We start from the raw sequence: 22,195 nt of genomic DNA on the forward strand, positions 1-22,195 counted from the left end.
GCACAGCTGCCTCACAGCACCAGGGACCCAGGTTTGATATCTGCCTTGGGCAACTGTCTGTGTTGAGTTTGCATTTCTTCCTGCATGTGCATGGGTTTCCTCCAGGTGCTCCGGTTTCCTCGTACAATCTAAAGATATGCTGATCAGGTGAATTGGCCATGCTAAATTGCCCATAGTGTTAGGTAGTGTTAGGTGAATTAGTCAGGGGTAAATATAGGATAAGGGATTGGGTCTGGGTGGGTGACTCTTCGGAGGGTCAGTGTGGACTTGTTGGGCCGAAGGGCCTGTTTCCATATGTAGTGAAGCTAATTAAGAGGAAATTCAGGAGGGCAAAAACGGGACATGAGATAGCTTTGGCAAATAGAACTCAGGAGAATCCAAATGGATTTTACAAATATATTAAGGACAAAAAGGTAACTAGGGAGAGAATACGGCCCCTCAAAGTTCAGCAAGGCAGCCTTTGTGTGGAGCCACAGAAAATGGGGGAGATACTAAATGAATATTTTGCATCAGTATTTACTGTGGAAAAGGATATGGAAGATATAGACTGTAGGGAAATAGATGGTGACATCTTGCAAAATGTCCATATTACAGAGGAGGTAGTGCTGGATGTCTTGAAATGGTTAAAGGTGATTAAATCCCCAGGACCTGAACAGGTGTACCCGAGAACTCTGTGGGAAGCTAGAGCAGTGATTGCTGGGCCTCTTGCTGAGATATTTGTATCATCGATAGTCACAGGTGAGGTGCCGGAAGACTGGTGGTTGGCAAATGTGGTGCCACTGTTTAAGAAGGGCGGTAAGGACAAGCCAGGGAACTATAGATCGATGAGCCTGACGTTAGTGGTGGGCAAGCTGTTGGAGGGAATCCTGAGGGGCAGGATATACATGTATTTGAAAAGGCAAGGACTGATTATGGATAGTCAACATGGCTTTGTGCGTGGGAAATCATGTCTCACAATCTTGATTGAGTTTTTTGAAGTAACAAAGAAGATTGATGAAGGCAGAGGGCAGATCTATATGGGCTTCAGTAAGGCGTTCAACACGGTTCCTCATGGAAGACTGATTAGCAAGGTTAGATCTCATGGAATACAGGGAGAACTAGCCATTTGGATACAGAACTGGCTCAAAGGCAGAAGACAGAAGTGGGGTGGTGGAGGGTTTATTTTTCAGACTGAAGGCCTGTGACCAGTGGAGTGCCACATGGATCGGTGCTGGGTCCTCTACTTTTTGTCATTTACATAAATGATTTGGATGCGAGCATAAGAGGTACAGTTAGTAAGTTTGCAGATGACACCAAAATTGGAGGTGTAGTGGACAGCGAAGAGGGTTACCTCAGATTACAACAGGGTCTGGACCAGATGGGCCAATGGGCTGAAAATCGGCAGATGGAGTTTAATTCAAATAAATGCGAGGTGCTGCATTTTGGGAAAGCAGATATTAGCATGACTTATACACTTAATGGTAAGGTCCTAGGGAGTGTTGGTGAACAAATAGACCTTGACGTGCAGTTTCATAGCTCCTTGAAAGTGGAGTCACAGGTAGTTTGGATAGTGAAGAAGGTGTTTGGTATGCTTTCCTTTATTGGGCAAGTATTGAGTACAGGAGTTGGGAGGTCATGTTGCAGCTGTACAGGACATTGGTTAGGCCACTGTTGGAATATTGCGTGCAATTCTGGTCTCCTTCCTATCGAAAAGATGTTGTGAAACTTGAAAGGGTTCAGAAAAGATTTACAAAGTTGTTGCCAGGGTTGGAGGATTTGTGCTATAGGCTGAGGCTGTTTTTCCTGGAGCGTCAGAGGCTGAGGGGTGACCTTATAGAGGTTTACAAAATTATGAGGGGCATTGATAGGATAAATAGGCAAAGTCTTTTCCCTGGGATTGGGGAGTCCAGAACTAGAGGGCATAGGTTTGGGGTGAGAGGGGAAAGATATAAAAGAGACCTACGGGGCAATTTTTTCACACAGAGGGTGGTGAGTGTATGGAATGAGCTACCAGAGGAAGTGGTGGAGGCTGGTACAATTGCAACATTTAAGAGGCATTTGGATGGGGAAAATGAATAGGAAGGGTTTGGAGGGATATGGGCCGGGTGCTGGCAGGTGTGACTAGATTGGGTTGGGATATCTGGTCGGCATGGGCAGGTTGGACCGAAAGGTCTGTTTCTATGCTGTACATCTTTATGACTCTATGATGGAATACCCCCAATTGCTGGATGGTTCAGCTCTAACAATACTCAAGAAGTCTGACACTATCCAGGATAAAGCAGGCTGCTTAATTGGCACTGCATCCACAAACATCCACTCCCTCCTCCTCCAATACTCAGTGTGTGCTACCTACAAGTTGCACTGCAGACATTTACCAAAGCTCCTTAGACAGCAACTTCAAAACCCATGACGACTTCCACTTCAAAGGACGAGGACAGCAGATACATGGGAATCCCACCTCCTGAAAATTCTGCCCCAGACTAATTACCCTCCTGACTCAGAAATATATTGTTGTTCCTTCACTGTCGCTGGGTCAAAATCTTGGAATTTCCTCCCTAACAACATTGTGGGTGAATTCAGAGCAGTTGGATTGCAGCAGTTCTAGAAGGATAGTGTGGGATGGGCAACAAATGCTGGCAAGCCAGCAATGCCCAGGTCCCATGAAGAAAGAAATAGTTTTTTTCTGTGAAGGTTGAAAATTGATTTTTTTTTGTGCCTTTGGTAAAAATGCTATAAGTGCCATGTCGTGTATACCTAGATTGCTCATTCAAATAGGAATTGGCTTGAATGTCCACTGTACAGCATCAGTTAAGTGCAATTAACTGACCCTCAGCCTATTAATATTCAACACAGTATATTAGGACACTTTTTTTCAAATTTGGAACATGCAGTTCAATCCAGGCAAAGCTAAAGTGTCATGCTCTTCCTGCGGGAGTTAAAGACATAGATTTATCAGTTGGTCCTTCAATTCTATGTGTAAATTCTCCTGAAATGATAAAGTCAGACTTGGTTCATACTGGTTTATGCTTCTGAGATTGTTGTTAATTTGCTGTATTCAGATCAGTTAAGGGATTTTTGTTGATAAAAGTTGTTTGATGTTGAAATTGGCAAAAGTAATAGCGTTTCATTCCTCACTATTGATGTCCTGTGCTTAGTAAAGCATAAAATTGACTCTTGAGGTATTGCAGTTTTTTTTTGTAAAAGATTGATTGTGTGTGTATATATGTATGTATGTGTGTATATATAAATATATGACTTGTAAATCATCTCAAGTCAATTTGAAACCTTTTATAAGATAAGTTGTGAGACTTTCAAAATGCATAATGGAATTGAAGCGTTGAAGCAAGATTAACTGAAATATAAGCAGAAGGTGCTGCATGAATGGAATGAGTTGTCAGAAGAAACGGTGGAGGCTGGTATAATTAAAACATTTAAAAGGCATTTGGATGGATATTTGAATAGGAGGGATTTAGAGGCATATGGGCCAAGTGCTGGCAAATGGAACTGGATTAATTTAGGATATCTGGTCAGCATGGATGTCGGACCGAAGGGTCTGTTTCGTGCTGTACATCTCTATAACTCTATCTAAAGCTTTAAGCAAGGCTAGATTGGGTCGAAAAAATAACATTCCCAAATGAAGTTTCATAAAATTGGACAATGACTTTAAGGGGAACCTCTGTTGAATGGAGTGCCACAGGTGCCACAATTATTTACAATATGTATGTTAATAAGTTGGATGAGGGAAGTAAATGTTGTTATGAAGGAATAGGTGTGTACTGTACCTTAAAGAGAGAATGGAAGCTGGCATGGACTGAGAGAGGCACAGAGTGTGCTGAAAATTTTAACATGTAGCATTTGATTGTGAAAAAATAACTGGAGCTACATTGTTGTGTTACACAACAAATTCAAATTCGGTCAGACAATTTAAATTATGCCCCTAGATACCAAAATCAAGCTGGATGACATCAAAAGAATGACATGGTTTGATGTTTTGTGGTGTACAAAATTGTGTATTTTGAACAGTTAGCCTGACCGTCAAAGAACACCAATGAAAATACGGTCTGCAGAGCCTTTATCGGAAAGATACCTGTTCATATGAAATTTTTGAAACAGAAAACTGAAGAAAAGACTCAGCAAAGTACAGATGAAGATACCAAGGGAAAAGTGACAACTGGCTGGTTTTGAAATTTGGTTTTTATTTGTAAAATTAATCGGGAAGTTTTATCGGATCAGTATATTGTTGTAGAGTGGGAGGTAGATAGATTGAACAGACAAAGGAGGATTACTGTTTAGATAGTTTGTTTAATGTTCTTGTGTTTCTTAGAGTTAAAGAATAACTTGTTAATTTTTTTTCTTTACATAGAGGGATTTTTGTAGTTAATTGTCACTCAGACTTTAACAGATCACAAGGCGAGGTGAGCTTTTCTGTCGGTAGCAGAAGGATTTACCCCATGTCATAACAGTTTGGGAACTCATCTGGGATTTGAACCTGGGACCTTTCACACTCCCCCCATCTGACAGTGCTGCAAATACCTCACTAGCTCTGCCTACCAGTTTAGTCTGAACTAGCATTACCCACATGTCCTCTGACCACTCCATCTGCCTAGCCAATTTTTCACATTAAATACAGAAGGCTTCAACATCTTTCTCACCAAAATGTGGCAGAGTTTTGACATATTTGGATATATCACGATCTGCTTTTTTAATCTCCATCCTGATAACTTGACTTTGCTGGCTAAGTTGCAACTTCTCAAGTTCAAATTCTCTTTTTCTCTCTCTCCCATTCTTCTCTCTCTGTTGCTGTCTCTTTTTGCTCAGCTAAGAATCTTCTTTCTTTTTCTCCCTTTCTCTCTCCCTTTCTCTCTCTCTTTCTCTCTCTCTTTCTGTCTCTCTTTGCTCAAATAAGAGCTGTCTTTCTCTTTTTCCTCTCTCTCTTCTAATTCCATTTTCTTCAATTATAATTTAAGTTATTTTAACTCTACTGCACTTGACTGTTTTTCTGGCACATCTAAGTGTTTGAATAATCCCTTACAATTTCTGCTTTACTTTTGTTCTTGGTTAAACCCAATTCTAACCTCTTTGCGAATTCTATGAGTATAGTCTTTTCTTTGTAAACTTCCTTGGCAAATTTGGGAATCATCTTCAAACCCCAGAACCTCATTAGTAACTTTAAGAGCCTTTTCTCTCACTTTTAATTTCGGTAACTTGTGGTTGGTTATACTAAATAAATTGTCTTGCCTATGTTTTATTTTAAAGATCTAGGACACTAACCGGCAAGTGTTTAAATTTACTGGGCTTTTTTTTCTGCACCCTGTTCAAATCTCAGACTGGATCTGTCTAAACCTGTTCAAATCACGAACATGATCCCCAAACAGTTATCTGTCTCAGAGCAAAGAACACAGTTGAAAGGTTTGTTACAGCAGTATGAATACATATGTAGGAATAAGATGGGGGTGACTAATGCTATTGTGCATGAAGTAGACATAGGGAATACAGGTCCAATAAAACAACACCTCTATCGGCTTAATCCTTTCAAATCCAGGCAGGCCCAGAGAGAAGTGGAGGCCATGATCAACGAAGATATCATTGAGCCAAGTCAGAACAAGTGGAGTTCTCCAATCATCTTAGTTCCCAAACCTGATGGACTCAACAATTTTGCGTGGATTATTCGAAGGCCAACACTGTAACAAAATCAGTGAGATTGGAGGACTGAATCGAGAAAGTGGGACAAACCAGTTACATCATAAAGTTGGACTTACTGCGTGGTTATTGGCAGCTCCCTTTATCAGAGAAGATGAAAGAAATTTCTGCGTTTGTAACCCCAAATGGGCTATACGAATTCGAAGTGATGCCCTTTGGAATGAAGAATGCACCCGCCACATTCCAAAGACTCATGAACAAAGTTGTGACTGATTTAACAAACTGTGCAATCTATTTGTACAATGTAGTGATCTTTAGTGAATCCTGGGAAGATCACATGGCACAGTTGGCAGAGCTCTTTGACCAGTTAAGAGAACAAAACTGGTCATAAACCTAAACAAAACTGAATTTGCGAAAGTAGAGGTGACATTCTTGGAACACAACATCAGTCATGGAAGGTTGACTCCAAGGAATGCAAAGACGAAGGATCGAGGAATTTCCATGACCAACCTCGAAGAAAGAGGTGCTTCGACCTTTGGAACTAAGCTCATTGAATCAGAAGTTTGTTCAAACTTCAGCAGTGTAGTGGCATCATTAACAGATTTGCTGAAGAAGAACACAAAATTTCGATGGACAGAACAATGCCAGGGTGCATTTGACAATTTAAAAGCGATATTATCTATTGCACCAGTTTTAGTGGCACCAAACTTTTTGAAACCTTTCAAAGTTACCTTCGATGCTTGTGACATAGGAATTGGAGCTGTACTGCTATAAGAAAATGATAATGGAATTGAACTGCCAGTTGGTTACTTTTCAAAGAAACTCAACACCCACCAGAGAAAATACTCTACAATCGAAAAAAAACTATTGGATTTGGTACTGACCTTACAACATTTTAATGTTTATGTCGTCAACAATGTGTTGGAGACAGCTGTGTACACAGATCACAATCCATTTGCATTCTTGGAACGCTTTAAAGACAAGAATATGAGACTATTTCATTGGAGTCTTGTTTTACAGAGTTAATTTACAAATCATACCTATTGCAGATCATAAGAGTGTAATAGCAGATGTGTGACCGTGGATTTAACTGATAAAGTATACATGAGATTGGTAGCTATTCAAGGGGAGGAAGTTAATATAAACTTAGAATATTGCCAAGTTTGCAGCTAAGACAAAAATAGGTGGAAGGCTAAGTGGTGAGGATGACAGTTTTCAAAGGGACCCAGATCGATCAAGCAAGTGGGCAAAAAAAAAGACAAACTGTAATGTGGGAAAATATGAGATTATGTACTTCGACAGGAAGGCAAGAGGAGCTGAATATTGTCAAAGCAGAGAAGGACTACAGAAAGCTGTGGCACAGAGGGATTTGGGAGTCCTTATGCACAAATTACAAAAGTTATCAACCAAGTTCGGTGGATAATAGGGAACGCAAATTGAAAGTTAGCCTTTATTTCAAAGGGAATGCAGTATAAAATAGTGAAGCCTTATTAAAACTATAAAAGAGATTCATTAGACTACAGTTAGGGCACTTTAACAGTTTTAGTCCCCTTACACAAGGAAATATATATTGTTATTGGAGGCAAATCAGAGATGATTCAGAGTTGTTCATGTGTGTGAAAGGATTTTCTTATGAGGAGAGGTTGAGTGGGTTGGGCCTGTACTAATGGAGTTTATAAGAATGAGAGATGACATTGTTGAAGGTAAGTTTCTTTCAGAGACAAGATTCTTTAGCTCTTTGACAGGGTAGATCGGGAGAGGTTGTTTCCACTTGTGGGAGAGCCCAGGATCAGGAAGCATAATCTCACAGTAAGGGGTTGCCCAAGATGAGGTCTTTCTTTCTCTGAGGGTAGAGAATTTGTGGAATTATTTACTGCAGAGACTGGGTCAATAAGTATTTCAAGGTTGAGATATATTTTTAATCTTTAAGGGAAACAAGGGTTATGAGGGGATAAAGCTGAAAAGTTGAGGTAAGGATACTAGAAAGGCCATTATCTCATTAGTGGAACATATTCAATGGGTTGAATGGCTGAGTTCTCCTATATCTTTTAAGAAGCATGTGTTCAATTATATTTTGGTTTAATTTAATAGTTTACGATTAATACTGTGGTATTAACTTACAATGTTTGACTAGTTTATCATGAGTAATGTTTCTTATAATGCTGCAGTGTGAACTGTGAAAAATCAAACCAGGAAAATGGGAGTTAGTTGGTTGGTTGAGATATTTTCCCTGTACAATTAGAATACATAAATCATGTCTTATTGTGGTAACAAGCAGTCAGCTGCTGAAGTAGTTATTTTTGCTATTTAGATCAAATATGGTAAGACTAACACATGGTTTCTGACAGTTGCAGCTTTGGTCTTTTGCTGACTAAAGGCTAACTGTTCAGTAACAATCCAGATCCTTGTTACAATTAATATTTGACTTTGGTCATGCTCCATTGCAGGCAAGGTTGTGTTGGATCTTTGCCAGTACATCAATCAACGTCCAACAGCTGATTCAAAGAACTGTTTTTCTGTAAACTTTATCGCAACAAACTTGAAGGAAAGATACTGCAACAAATTCCACATTGTGCTAAATGCTGTTGTCCTGATTGTAGTTTCCTACAATACAGACATGTGGGGAGATGGTGCAATATTTCACGACTAGCTGCTTCTGTTCACTTTTCCATGGTTCACCTTCTCATTTATAACTGCAGAACTGTGAAAGAGTAAATCAGTTAAAAAAAACAATATTTTTAAAAATTGTTCATTGTTCTCATTACTTTCATGAATTGAGAAAGAAAACTTAACATGTTCTGATATTAATAGTATTTGTGCTCTTCCTTTCTGATCATTTTCCCATATAATTGGAGAAGACTTCCAAGATTTCCTTGGAAAAGATTAATTTTCAAAATGGGGACAGTTTTCCATCAATTTCACTGCAGTAACAGGTTGATGCATTGCTGGCAAAGTTCTAGTTTCTTTCTGACAGTTGGTGGTAGTTTCTAGGAAACAAATTGAAAAGGCGGGCAGGACAGGTTAATAGCATATTTTAAAAGGCATGCGGGATGGTTGCCTTTATCAGTCGTGACATAGATTATAACATCAATGAGGTCATTTGCATCTGTACAGCACATTGGTTTGGCCACAGCTGAAGTACCGTGTACACTTCTGGTCGCCACACTGTAGGAAGGATGTGATTGCACTGGAGTGGTTGCAAATGAGATTCATCAGGATGATGTCTGGGATGGAACATTTCAGCAATCAAGAGGTTAGACAAACTAAAGTTGTTTCCTTTGGGGCAGAGAAAGTTGTGAGGGACCTAACTGGAGGTGGATAAGAAGATGAGAGGCATGGACAGTGTAAATAGAAAACAGCTATTTCTCTTAGTCAATAACAAGGGAGCATAATTTTAAACTGAAAGCCAAGAGGTTTAGGGGGTCTTGAGGGAAAAGCTTTTCACCCAGAGGGTGGTTGTGTATGGATCACACTGCCTCAGATTAAATCGCACAATCCTTAGAAAGTACTTGAATTAGCACATGAGGTGTCATAACATTTAAGACTCTGGATTAAGTGCAGGGAAGTGGGATTTGTGTAGTTGTTAGCATATTTTTAGCGGTACAGACTTGATGAGCTGAAGGGCCTCTTCTAATTCTGTAACTCGATGAGATAACATACATCTCTAAAATAATTATGCACAAGTGGAATTTTCAACTGAGCAACAACTGGAAGGCATAATGTAACTTCCCCTATGAGAATTAGTTCAGTCATACATGAGATTGGAAGCTGCTTACAGTTGAAAGATTTTTTTCAACATTTTCGCTATATTTTGAGCAGTTTTAGACATGAATGGAAATATTTTAATGGAGGGGGAAATATAAAAATATTGCCCAACAGTGTTTGTATCAGCATATTAATTTTACTTTTACCTTCCTTCCTGAAGTTAGTAATCCTTGTTGAGATATTTTCGTTGATTGTTTTTTATGAGTTGGTCCAGTCTGTGAACCTTGAAGATGACATTTTTCGACAAGTTATTTTGAGCACAGTATATTGGTGACATATGCTTTTTGGCATGGTGTTTTTAAAAGAACAAATTATCATAAAGCAAGGCAAGCAATGATATTTTCAGAACTACTTTCATATCCTGGCTAGAGATATGCCAGCATGAATGGGAGAAATATTATCTCCCCTTGCTCGCTCTCTGCGTGTCACACATATCCTGGAAATGTCCAGCTGATGAATTTAGTTAAAAATCACACAACACCAGGTTATAGTCCAACAGGTTTATTTGTAAGCACTAGCTTTCGGAGTGCTGCTCCTTCATCAGGTAGCTCCACATCACAGCTGATGAATAGTATCCAAAAGATTGAGAAGATTTTGTGTTTAAAATACTTAATAAAAGCTCTTACCTTCATCAACCTTTTTTCTTTTAGGTTCATTTTAATATTTCATCACATTTGCAACATTTCATATTTGCCTCAGCACTATTGCAGAATACTCTGAAACATCTTCCCTTCCAATTGTTATCCATCTATTGTTGTATTTCATAAGAGCTAATAATCGTCCCAATATATTTAAGCATTTTCACTTTAAACTATTGAATGCTGTGTCAGCTGTGGCTCACTTGGTAGCACTCTCGTCTTGAAGTCAAAACCTTTTGGATGTAAGGTCATTTCCAAAAATGAAGGTTGTCATTCTAGGGTCATACTGAGACAGCACTGCACTGTTTGAGGTGCTGTCTTCTGCTAGAAGTCAAAGACTGTGATACTATTTCAAGCAAGAGCATTCCCTGGTGTCCTGGCCAATATTTAGTCTGCAATCAACAACATAAACAGATCATCTGGTCATTATCACATTGTTTATGGGCAGGTTTGCTGCCCTGTTTTCTGCATTGCAACAATGATTACACTTCAAGAATACTTCATTAGCTGTGAAACTATACTGCACTGGATTCAGACAAATTTCCTGATGTAGCAACAGCTTTACAACAGAACAGCTGTGGAATGTATTAGTCAAGTTAACTGATAATGATACATTTGATTAGAATGAACAATAATTTATCTTAATGTATGAATTAATTTAATAATTATGGCAGATAATGGATTTCCTGCTATAGACGCATTTGCTTGTATTAATACAGCAGAATTTTATTATCCACCGCTGTTATAACCATTTCTTGGCAGTTTGCCAAATTTGTAATTGAAGGTCATGGATTGTTTGTTAATATGGGATACTGTGGGCTCTTGATCTCATGGAGAGCTGGTAGTGGCAGACAGACAAAGAACGTTTTGTTTTAATTTTTATGGTATGGACCTACTGTCACACAATCTCTTGTTCATTTTTCAGCATGGACCAGATGTCCATTTAAAAAAGGTCAGGTTATGCTGGCTCATCAGAAGTGAATACAGTAAGAGCATCAGTTTTCACTTGAAATTGAATACGTTTTTTTCCTTCCTTCCATTCTAGATTCTAAATTCTAGTTTATGTTCCACGCACTGATGAATAAGTACAATTGCATGACAAAACAACAAGCATTGCAAATGCTGAAACTATACAACCACAAATAATATGCAGTATTGGAATGATATCTTTGATATTCAGTTGCACAAAATGTTACCTTCTCTTACCTAATCTGTCTCAACAGCAGACCAACTGTTTTGTGTTTTATTTTAAGTATTTTATTGCTAAATATCTGTCTATTATTTACAGTAGGCTATAACATGCAATGACAACAATTATTGTTACTTTACTCACTGAGAACCCCAAAAGGAGTTTGGTTAACCTAGGTTATAATCATAGACCTGTGAGGAGCTTAGTCTTTAACATTATAAGGACATGAATTATTTGGTTGGATGGGCAGATAGGAGGCACACAATGTTTAATGCAGAAAAACATGATGTAATTCATTTTGGAAAGATAATAGTCAATAGATATGAATTTGGAAGAACACAGCAGGTCAGACAGCATCCAAGGAGTAGGAAAGTCAATGTTTTGGGTGGAACTCTTTGTCAGAAGAAAAAGCGTTTGTTAAGGGTGTGGATTTTTTGGAGAATAAATAACAGTAGAGGTCCTCTGCAGGTCCAGGAAAGAGAGGCCCTGAGTTGAAGCAAGGCTGATTGAGAGAGAGAGAAGATGTCACCTCATGGCAGAGAGCATGGAGCTGAAAATCCTCAGGGAGAATCATTTCTGGAGGTACTAGAGGTTCTGTGAATAGTGGTTGTCACAGTTGGATCCAAGTTGTGAAGGTCTGAAAGTTATTTGGAGTCCATGGGGAATGGGTCAGCTGTGTAGACAGGCACTGAAGGAGACATGGCTGTAGTAGTGAGATTGCTTCAGTGTAGAGGAGGTAATCTGGGGGTTGCAGTGGTAGAGAGACTCACTGAGCTCGCTTTGGAAGGAGGAGGAAAACTTCTTCAATGTTGGCATCCTTAGAAGAGATTTTGCAGTGTTGGCTTTCAGTGACTAGGAGCTGAAAATGTGTTGCTGGTTAAAGCACAGCAGGTTAGGCAGCATCCAAGGAACAGGAAATTCGACGTTTCGGGCCAGAGCCCTTCATCAGGAATGACTAGGAGACAGTAAAGATTGCAATGCTGGAAGTCAGAGTTGATAGATATGAAACTGGAAGAGTTTCAGTCGAAACATTGATTTTCCTGCTCCCCGGATGCTGTCTGACCTGTTGTGCTCTTCTAGCTTGTTATCTATCAACTCTGACTTCTAGCATGGAAATATAATATCTAGGCTCCAACTCTGAATAGGACACAGAAAGAGTAAGATCTGTACATATACGTGCATAAATCATTGAAAATAACAAGACACATTTTGTATGCTTTATTAACTGCATTCTCAGTGGTTATTTTGAATTTGTGCAAGACACTGGTTCACTTCAGCTGGAGTATTACACTCAGTTCTGGGCACTGCACTTCAGCAAAGATGTGAAGGCATAGCTAATGGTGCAGATGAGATTAATAAGGATGGTTGCAGAGATGAGGAACTTGAGTTATGAAGACAAAGTGGAGAAATAAGGACAGCTGAGTTATGATGGAGGAATTCATAATTATGAGGCATCTGGACAGAGAAGATGAGGAGAAACTGTTGGCACTTATGGAAGGATGGAGAATGTAGAGGCACAATAAAAATAATTGATATAAGAAATCAAAAATGATCAAAACCTTTTCACTGAGTGGTCAAGTTTTGGAATGTACTGAGAGTGTGATCAAGGCAATTTTAGAAGATGTATTCAAAAGAGAATAGGTCATCTGAAAAAGTACACTGTGCAGGGTTAATGAAAGATGGAATTTGGGAAAACAGCTTTAGGTGACGTGCTGATTTGGAAAGTCAGTGCAGGCACAGTCGGCCGAATAGCCGCCTCGTGCGCTGTGGAATTATACGATTCTGTAGGGTCTCGGCCTTAAAAGTTGCCAGTGGATTAAGATAAAACCAAGTGTAGAGTGACATCCATTGGGATTTTCTGATGTGTGATAGCATTATTTGGAAGGCCCCCTCCCTGCCGCCACCACTGAGTATATCAATAATTTGTGAAAACAAAACCCTTAAAGTCTGAAACAAAAGGGAGTAAGTCTGGTAATATCTGAGAGGAAAATGTGACCCTTTTTGGAAAACTCTGGAAAGTGATACATTAGGCTGTTGCTTGCAAGGAAACCAATCGAAAACCGTCACCGTTGATATGAATCTGTTTTTTGTCTGCTGCAGCAAGGAACGCATCTCTCTGAAAGTCTCCAGTTAGACAATGAGTAATCAGTTACATGACTCATGCTGGATGTGACTATTGCCACCTGTGACTTGGATTTATTTCGAAGCACCGCCCTTTTCCGCTTTGTTCGAGCTTTTAGTACAAGGAGAGTTACTCGTGTCCATGTGCAGTCGATTTTGACCAAACGATTTTTAGTCGTGTTCAGTCCTGCTATGGCACACAACAGACTGATTAATTTCTGTTGCTAGTTTACGCCTATCTGTTTTGGACAGCTGACTAGACAGCCAATCACAGTGTAACGTTCGTGACCTAGATCTTTACAGTGAGAGTAGCATTTGCGGGGTTTCTCATTCGTTAACAGTACGTAATGATGACAAAGGGAGATCAGTGATCCGCCTCTGCACACTACGCATTCAGCCGTGTGGGAGAGAAAGATAGAACTGAGGTATTGATGATAGCTTTTCTCAAGATTTGTTTTTTTCAACATAGAATTTAAGTTTCAGTATGTTGAGATTGTTCACGACCGAATGGCTGCAGTGTAACGTGCCGCCTTCAACTTTTTTTCGATTCTCTTTGATCAGAAATGGGTCACTGACCCCGCGAATGAACATGTTCTGATCGGAAGTCTATCATCCGTAGCCTGAAAATCGGCCTGTGTGATCGTGGACGGTTGAGTGTATATTGGCTGCAGAAACGTGAGGAATTCCGGGAGACAAAATTTGCGGGTTTTATCCCTGCGTTGCAGGGATTGGAGTGGATCGTTAGGTGGGTAACTTTAAGTCCAGCAGTCTTTATTTGAAACCGCGCTGAACAAAATTTTGCCTCGGTGAGGCTGATTTGTTTTAACAGTGCGTCAATGGGTTTGTGCACACAACAGAACAAACTCGAATTATTCATGAAATGTGAAATAAAATAAAAACAGGCAGATATTTCAAATGAGTGTTGATGGAAGGTTACAAAGTACAATTCTAGATACTCGTTTAAGCTGTTGAAGCGTAACTTAGCTTTCTTGCATGTGCTGACTGAATGGGTGGGCAGCTGGACTTTGACATTCCAACATGTCTGCATAATGAGACTGGATTGCTGTGACGAGACTTGTCGATGAAGTTGCAATGGAAATGCATTTTTAAAATTTCTATCAATAGGTGATCTACCCAGCATTGATGAATATTCATTATCAGTGCACAATCAAGGTAATTTTGTAACTGCTTTTTATAAAATTATGTTTGCTAATCGTGGAGTAAAAGGTTATTTAGGGAATAGGTTTTAATGAGTTTTTTTCAAGTTTTCATACGTGTAGATTACTAATGTACATGTAAATTATTTAACTCAAAGTTACATCGTTTATTTAACCTGCTGGTCAGTAAGTTTGCAAATAAATCCATGTTGTCATTTGATTAAACCATCTGATTTTAAATATGGAAGTCTTTTCAGTCAGAGCTCATCTGTTTTCATGTGAATGGAATGTGGTATTGCACCAAGCCCAAAACAGGATACAGTTGTTGTAGACATTTCCGTAGTTAGAGTATCATGTAGGCTGCAAAGAATGCAGAAGTCTTGCAAATCTGGGTGTCTGGCTGGCTAAACATTGCAGCAGAGATGCATTCTGGGTAGGACTCCAATAAGATCTTATTTATTAATAGAACTGTGTGTAGACAGGTTCAAACTCGTCCCAGTTGTTCAACTTCGCAGCTGTGTTAGCTTCATGTATTTATAGGTTGGAAACAATTTCTTCGTTGTTTTACCAATGACCACCTTTATTGTGTTTCAGTATAGTGTTTACTGTTTAGTCTCACTTTGCATTTGGACAATCACACCATACATGATTTAAAACTTTCTAAGCTGGTAGCCTGGGATTTTCCTCAGACATTTGATATGTCTGTTGAGTTGTGCAGGCACTGGATACCTCAATTATGTTTGAAGTCCATCAACATTCTGTTCCACTCCTTTATGAAATATTTACAGTTGATTTGCTATACAGCTCAGAAGGTTATCATTTTTAGCACAAATTCTTATAAAGTATAAACATCTGATGGTTAGGCAGCTGTGAAGGATTCTATAAAGTGCAAGATTGTTACATCACTGTGTCTGATAGTGGTATGGCTTTTCATGTACTGGCTGGACTTTCAAGCAAGCAGCCTTATGGTCCAATCGGACTGTAGCAACTTTTCAATGTTTGTTGGGTGAAGGCAGGGTCATGTTTCACTGTCATAATTATCCTCTCCATCCTACACTTAGGCAATGTGTGCGTGGATTCATGGAAAGGTTGCAAATTACTTCACTGTCTACATAGATATGTATTGCATAATTCTGTGAATATATTAATATGTGACTTGTGTTGACTATCTTTTCATACTTTTAAAACCTTTACAAACCTTTTGATAAAGAGAGGGAGTTTTATAACAAGATTCTTTTAAAAATATTTGAAAATGCTTGTCACTTAGCACCTGTGGAGAAAATGGACAAGTTCACGTTTCAGATGCATCCCTTCATTAGATTTGATGAAGGGTCCACCCCTTCAAATGTTAACATGTAATCACCCTCCATGAAAATTGTCCGATTTGCTGAATTGTTAGAACATTATGGTATCTGCATATTTTCACAAGCAAATCTTTAGGAACTGGCTTCTCAGTATAGCCAGAGTCCAGGAATTAGTCTTAGATAACAGAAGCTTTTTGTGAAGTTACAATAATTTCGACTTAATTTTGTTATTAAGTTCACCTACCATTCTAAGCTGGGTTACTCTCAGTCAGTGCTACAGTTTGTTTCAGCACCACTGTATAAATGCATCCCAGGTGTTTAGTTTCTAATCGCTTTTCGAAGCTGAAAATTTAGGACATGGTGAACTTCAGTTTCAATGCTGTCACCAGTCATGCTAACTCATGATGATGTAGTTTCGAGGCTCACCTGTTATGATTGGCCTCCCAGACAAAGTTATTTGAGTCTGTGTGAGCAAAAAATGTCTTCAGGAAAGATGGAGAAAAAATTGGATAAAGTAGATTATATTGGGTGACTGGAGATTTGAATAACTATTAGGTATTGACGAGATGAGAGTGGCATTTTTTGCCTTAGTAAATGCAGAGACGAATGTTTATGAGGACACTGTGTCATAACGGCAAAGAACGTTGAGGTTGAAACTGAAGTGGAATGCTTTGCCACTTCTGGATGCAACTCCACTCTCTCTTTAGTAGCAGGAAATGGAGAAAGAAGTGCAACACAGGTGACATAATAATTCATAATCTTTATTTAAAGCAGGGAATATAATTTTCAAAATTATGTTGTCACATTATGTTGCATCGACAACAGTAAATATTCAACAATTAAAAGAAGAAAAAAAAATTCCACAACCAATACCGTTCATACAAAACCTGAAGGGAAGGCTACAGACTGTGCATAGGGCAGTTCATTTGCTATGTATGTTGAATACTTTGTCAGGAATTATCATGTCCCTGAGTATTCAGACTGTATCATTTTGCTTATGAACAAATGATATCTATTTGGCATAATGATTCTTTGGTTTAGCTTCTGAAATAGCCTCACTGATGCAAGAACATCACATTGTGATTACATGTTGTGATTAACATGAAATTGCATGTTGTGTTTACTGAGCAGATAATTCTAACACTTTTTACATATTTTCAGTCAAGACAACAAGATGCAAATGATAAATACGTTAAGAACTGATAAGTTGATTATTCAGTTATTAACTAGTTAAACATTTAAAAAAAGCCTTGATGCTCCATAATTTGAAGCTGTATGTTTACACTACACTGACTTTACTTTGCTGCTGATGCTACATTTGACATTGTTCCAGTATGGATATGGTAAATGGGTGTGCTGTCTGGAGAAAATGAATGTACCTAAGGAAATGGTTTCAACTGGAACCTTGGAGGTAATAGTGCAATTTAAACACAGTCGCTTTTGGCAGTTATCAACAAATATTCTAGCTAAAGGTTGACTGAGGTCTGCACCTGCCAATTTTAAGGGATGCTAGGAAGGATGGTTTCAATTTTTGTTTGCTGTTGAAACTGCCAAAGTATCAATTTGGCCTTCACAAGGCCTAGTTGAGGATTTTGGATCCTAAGTGCAAAATAAATTATGGCTGTTATGAAAGTTTTCACCCTGGGACAAATTATCACTGATTAGAAGTACAACCAAAGAACTGCAATAGCAAGAAATCTTAATCTTTTATTTTAGCTGATTTTAAGACTTGTACAATTGTAGAATCTGCAGAGTGCAGAAAGAGGCCATTCGCATCATTGAGTCTGCACTGCCCCTCTGTAGAGGATCTAACCCATACCCCCCACTCCTCCACTCTCAACCTGTAACACCATATTCACCATGGCTAATCCACCTAGCCTGCACATATAGAATATAGAACATTACAGCGCAGTACAGGCCCTTCGGCCCTCAATGTTGCGCCAACCTGTGGAACCAATCTGAAGCCCATCTAACCCACACCAATTCATTCTCATCCATATGCCTATCCAATGACCATTTAAATACACTTAAAGTTGGTGAGTCGATGACTGTTGCAGGCAGTGCATTCCATGCCCCTACTATTCTCTGAGTAAAGAAACTACCTCTGACATCTGTGCTATATCTATCACCCCTCAGTTCAAAGCTATGTCCCCTCATGCTAGCCATTGCCATCTGAGGAAACAGGAATTCACTGTCCACCCTATCTAACCCTCTGATTATCTTGCATGTCTCAATTAAGTCACCTCTCAACCTTCTTCTCTCTAACAAAAACAACCTAAAGTCCCTCAGCTTTTCCTCATAAGACCTTCCCTTCATACTTGGCATCATCCGAGTAAATCTCCTCTGAACCTTTTCCAAAGCTTCCACATACTTCCTATGATGTGGTGACCAGAACTGTATTCAATACTCCAAATGTAGCCGCACCAGAGTTGTGTCCAGCTGCAGCATGACCTCATGGTTCCAAAACTCAATTCCTCCACTAATAAAAGCCAACACACTGTATGCCTTCTTAACGACCCTATCAACCTGGGTGGCAACTGTCAAGGATCTATGCACCTCAATACCGAAATCTCTCTGCTCCTCCATGCTACTAAGAATCTTACCATTGGTACAGTGCTCTGTATTCCTGTTACTTCTTCCAAAGTGAATCACGTCTCACTTTTCCGCATTAAACTCCATTTGCCACCTCTCAGCCCAGCTCTGCAGCTTATCTATGTGTCCCTGTAACCTACAACATCCTTATTCACTATCCACAACTCTACCGACCTTAGTGTCACCCGCAAATCTACTAACCCATCCTTCAATGCCCTCATCTAGGTCATTTATAAAAATGGCAAACAACAGTGGCCCCAAAACAGATCCCTGCGATACTCCACTAGGAACTGAACTCCAGGATAAACATTTCCCATCAACCACCACCCTCTGTCTTCTTTCAACTAGCCAATTTCTGATCCAAACCATTAAACTATTCTCAATCCCATGCCTCTTTATTCTATGCAATAGCCTACCATGAGCAACCTTATCAAATGCCTTACTGAAATCCATTTACACCACATCAACCGCTTTACCCTCATCTATCTGTTTGGTCACCTTCTCAAAGAACTCAATAAGATTTGTGAGGCACAACCCACCCTTCACAAAACCATGATGACTATCCCTAATCAACTTATTCCTCTCCAGATCATTATAAATCCTATCTCTTATAACTTTTTCCAACCCTTTACCCAAGTAAAGTAAGGCTTTACCCAATCGAAGTAAGGCTCACTGGTCTACAATTTCCAGTGTTGGCTCTACTTCGTTTCTTGAACAAGGAAACAACATTTACTGTTCTCTAGTCTTCTGGCACTATTCCTGTGAATAGCCAAAGGCTCTGCAATCTCCTCACTGGCTTCCCAGAGAATCCTAGGATAAATCCTCTCCAGCCCAGGGGACTTACCTATTTTTACACTTTCCAGAATTGCTAACATCTCCTTATGCACCTTAGTCCCATCTAGTCTAATAGCCTGTATCTCAGTACCTCCTCGACCACATTGTCTTTTTCTAATATGAATACTGACGAACAGTATTCACTTTACACTTCCCCATCTCCTTTGACTCCACACATAACTTCCCATTTATTGCTTGATTGGCCCTGATCTTACTCTAGTCAATCTTTTATTCCTGATATAGCTGTAGAAAGTCTTAGGGTTTTGCCTGATCTTATCCGCCAACGACTTCTCATGTTCCCTCCCGTCTCTGCTTAGCTCTCTCTTTAGGTCTTCATCTCTGTACACTATTAGCATAGCCAATTCATCAAACCTGCACATCTTTTGGATTGTGGGAGGAAATCAGAGCATTGGGTGGAAACCCACATAAACATGGGGAGAATTTGTAAACTCAGTTACCCAAGGCTGGGATCGAACCCAGGTCCCTAGTGCTGTGAGGTAGCAGTATTAACCACTGAGCCACTATGCCGCCCCAAATGTTCTTAATGGCACGACTTGAATTTGCATCTCCTTTACAATCCTTTGTTAAAATTAGCCTAATTTTCAAAATTTACTTTTGGGGATACTTGGTTTTTTTTGCATATAGTTATATTGGTCATTATTGACATCTAAATAAATGTTTACAGATAACCATTGTAAATATGTGAACAGGCATGGATATCTGTGGTGCTCTTGGATGAATCAGTTGTGTTGAAATATTTTCATACACTCTTCTTTTGGAAACTTGATGTCCGTTAAGAACTGTCCTCAAGCTACTATTACATAGCTTGCTTTTTTTTTGTTGAAGGTTTTTCTTCGTCATCAGAAAAATGATCAGTCAGGCTTTTCATAGTCTAATTGTTTGAATCTAATGTGTTATTTTGCTGTAGCAAAATTGTTGTTTCATTTAAAACCCAGTCTGATTGTGAACATCTTGTGTCAATCTATTCGTTTGTTGTAGAAAATATACCAGGAAAATGTCTGCATGTTTCAGTTTCCAGACTCGAAGGATCCTGAGTAAAATGACCAACTTTCTCCTTTCCTATCAAATTTACTCCTCCGTAGCAAAGTGTGATAAGGTTTCCAGCAAATGCAACATTTTAAGTAGAATGTTTGTGACATTATTCATGCTGAATCAGTACCTGTGGTGTTTCATAAAAACAGGTATGATTTAACAAGTTTATGGGATGCAGTTGGTACTGTAATTAACAATTGCAGGATGTGTGCACAACATGATGATTTTTGAAAAGTTTGAAAAAATAGACTTTGAGAAAGTGAAGATGGGTATTTACTTAAATCTAGTACGAAAGAAGTTAACAGCTGGTGGTAGAGGGATCACAGTAAAGGCCATGGAGTTGATTTGGGGATTTATTGAGGTTGAATGTTTAACCAACTAGTAACGGTGAAATAAAGTTAACAATGTGATAATAGATGAAACTAGACAAAGGAGGGCAGCGGAAGGATTTTGGAATGCTCAATGAGAATTGAGATGTCAGGTAAAGTTTTTATAGGCAAAGTATTGTGTGGGAATGTGACAAATCAACTTTTGAAGTTAATAAGGATTTCAAAAATGTGGATAAAGCTTTGAAGATTTTTGCAGGAAGAGCAATTAAAATGAAGTTCAGACATCTGGAATGTAGGCTGGTAGCATTTTATGCATAATGGGGGAGCACAACTTCAGTGGTGGCCTAGGTTTCCAGCCTGGCAAGAATTCAAATCTCAATAAATTTGATCGCGAAAAATAAGTACAGTGCATACAAACTTTGCATAACATGGCTCTTTGGTGCAATAAACAGTAAAAGTGATAGGTTTCAGTTTATATGAGATGCCATCTGCTTACAGAAACTGTCAAGTTGTTGACTTAAAAAAAGGTTTTTGGAACAAGCTTTTGAACCTTAACACCCACGTCTTCTCATTTAATGGAACAGTTTGTAAAACCTCCAATGTTCTTAGCTGCCAATTCTGAAGAAAGTTCCATAGCGTGTTAATTACTTAAAAATTAATTCTTGGGATGATGTCATAATTCCCCACTCTCAAATTAGAGCTTGATGTTCCTGCTTTGTTGGTTTAAATTCTGTAATGCCTGCATTTTTTGAAGACCATCAATAATAGAGTTCCATTTTTGTTTGAGAATTATAGAATCCCTACAGTGTGGAAGCAGGCCATTCAGCCCATCAAATCCACACTGATCCTCCAAAAAGCATCCAATCCAGATCCATCCTCCTACCTCTACTTATAACCCTGCATATCCCATGGCCTTTTCCCCCAGTCTGTACATCTCTGGACACCGGGGAACTTAACATGGCCAATCTACCTAACCTGCACAACTTTGGACTATGGGAGGAAATAGTAGCAACCAGTTGAAACCCGTGCAGACACTGGGCGAATGTGCAAACTCCACACTGTCACCTGAGGGGAATCTGGTACTGTCAGGCAGTAGTGCTAACTACTGAGCCACCATGCCGTGTAAGAAGGACTTTATTCAAAACCCACTGAATGAATAAGATTGTGGATTATTTTACAGAAATAAACAGTTGAAGGAGTTTTGTAATGTACTGGTACTGCTATTCCTACAAACCGTTCCCATTTATGTTGTTGTGCAGATTTCTCAATCTCAATAAGAACAGGGCAAGTATTGTGTCTGCCCAAATTTACACATATTGCTCTTAATTGGGCAATGCAAATTCTTACTTATTGCTCTGCTGATATTTCTGGGCAGCTCAAAGAGGCTTGCAAGCAATTAATCCAAATAAAAGCAAAATTCAGTGTATACTGGAAATCTTAAACAAATGTAAGAAGTACTGGAGAAACTGAGCAAGACTGGCAGCATCTGTGGAGAGAGAGAGATGGAGTTAATATTTTGGTCTGAGGAGTCTTACTGGATTCAAAATATTGATCTTTTTTTCTCCTCAGATGCTATTAAATTTACTGAGTTTCT

The 22,195-nt window shown here is 39.1% G+C and overlaps 1 protein-coding gene across 5 annotated transcripts in view; it reads left to right on the forward strand.

Moving 5' to 3' along the window:
* Window positions 1-22,195, forward strand: part of jmjd1cb (jumonji domain containing 1Cb) — a 407,377-nt gene that overhangs the window by 270,925 nt on the left and 114,257 nt on the right. The window contains exons 1-2 of one of the 5 annotated variants that reach the window (XM_060841854.1): window positions 13,697-13,757; window positions 13,894-14,077. The exons of 3 other annotated variants lie outside the window; for them this stretch is intronic. The gene's annotated coding sequence lies outside the window, so the exon portion shown is untranslated. Of the gene's footprint in view, window positions 1-13,696; window positions 14,078-22,195 lie in introns of those variants that run through there. One more of the 5 variants, XM_060841853.1, reaches the window with a different exon arrangement.

Source organism: Hemiscyllium ocellatum, chromosome 22 (genome assembly GCF_020745735.1).
Source record: "Hemiscyllium ocellatum isolate sHemOce1 chromosome 22, sHemOce1.pat.X.cur, whole genome shotgun sequence".
In the NCBI taxonomy this organism is placed as follows: Eukaryota; Metazoa; Chordata; class Chondrichthyes; order Orectolobiformes; family Hemiscylliidae; genus Hemiscyllium; species Hemiscyllium ocellatum.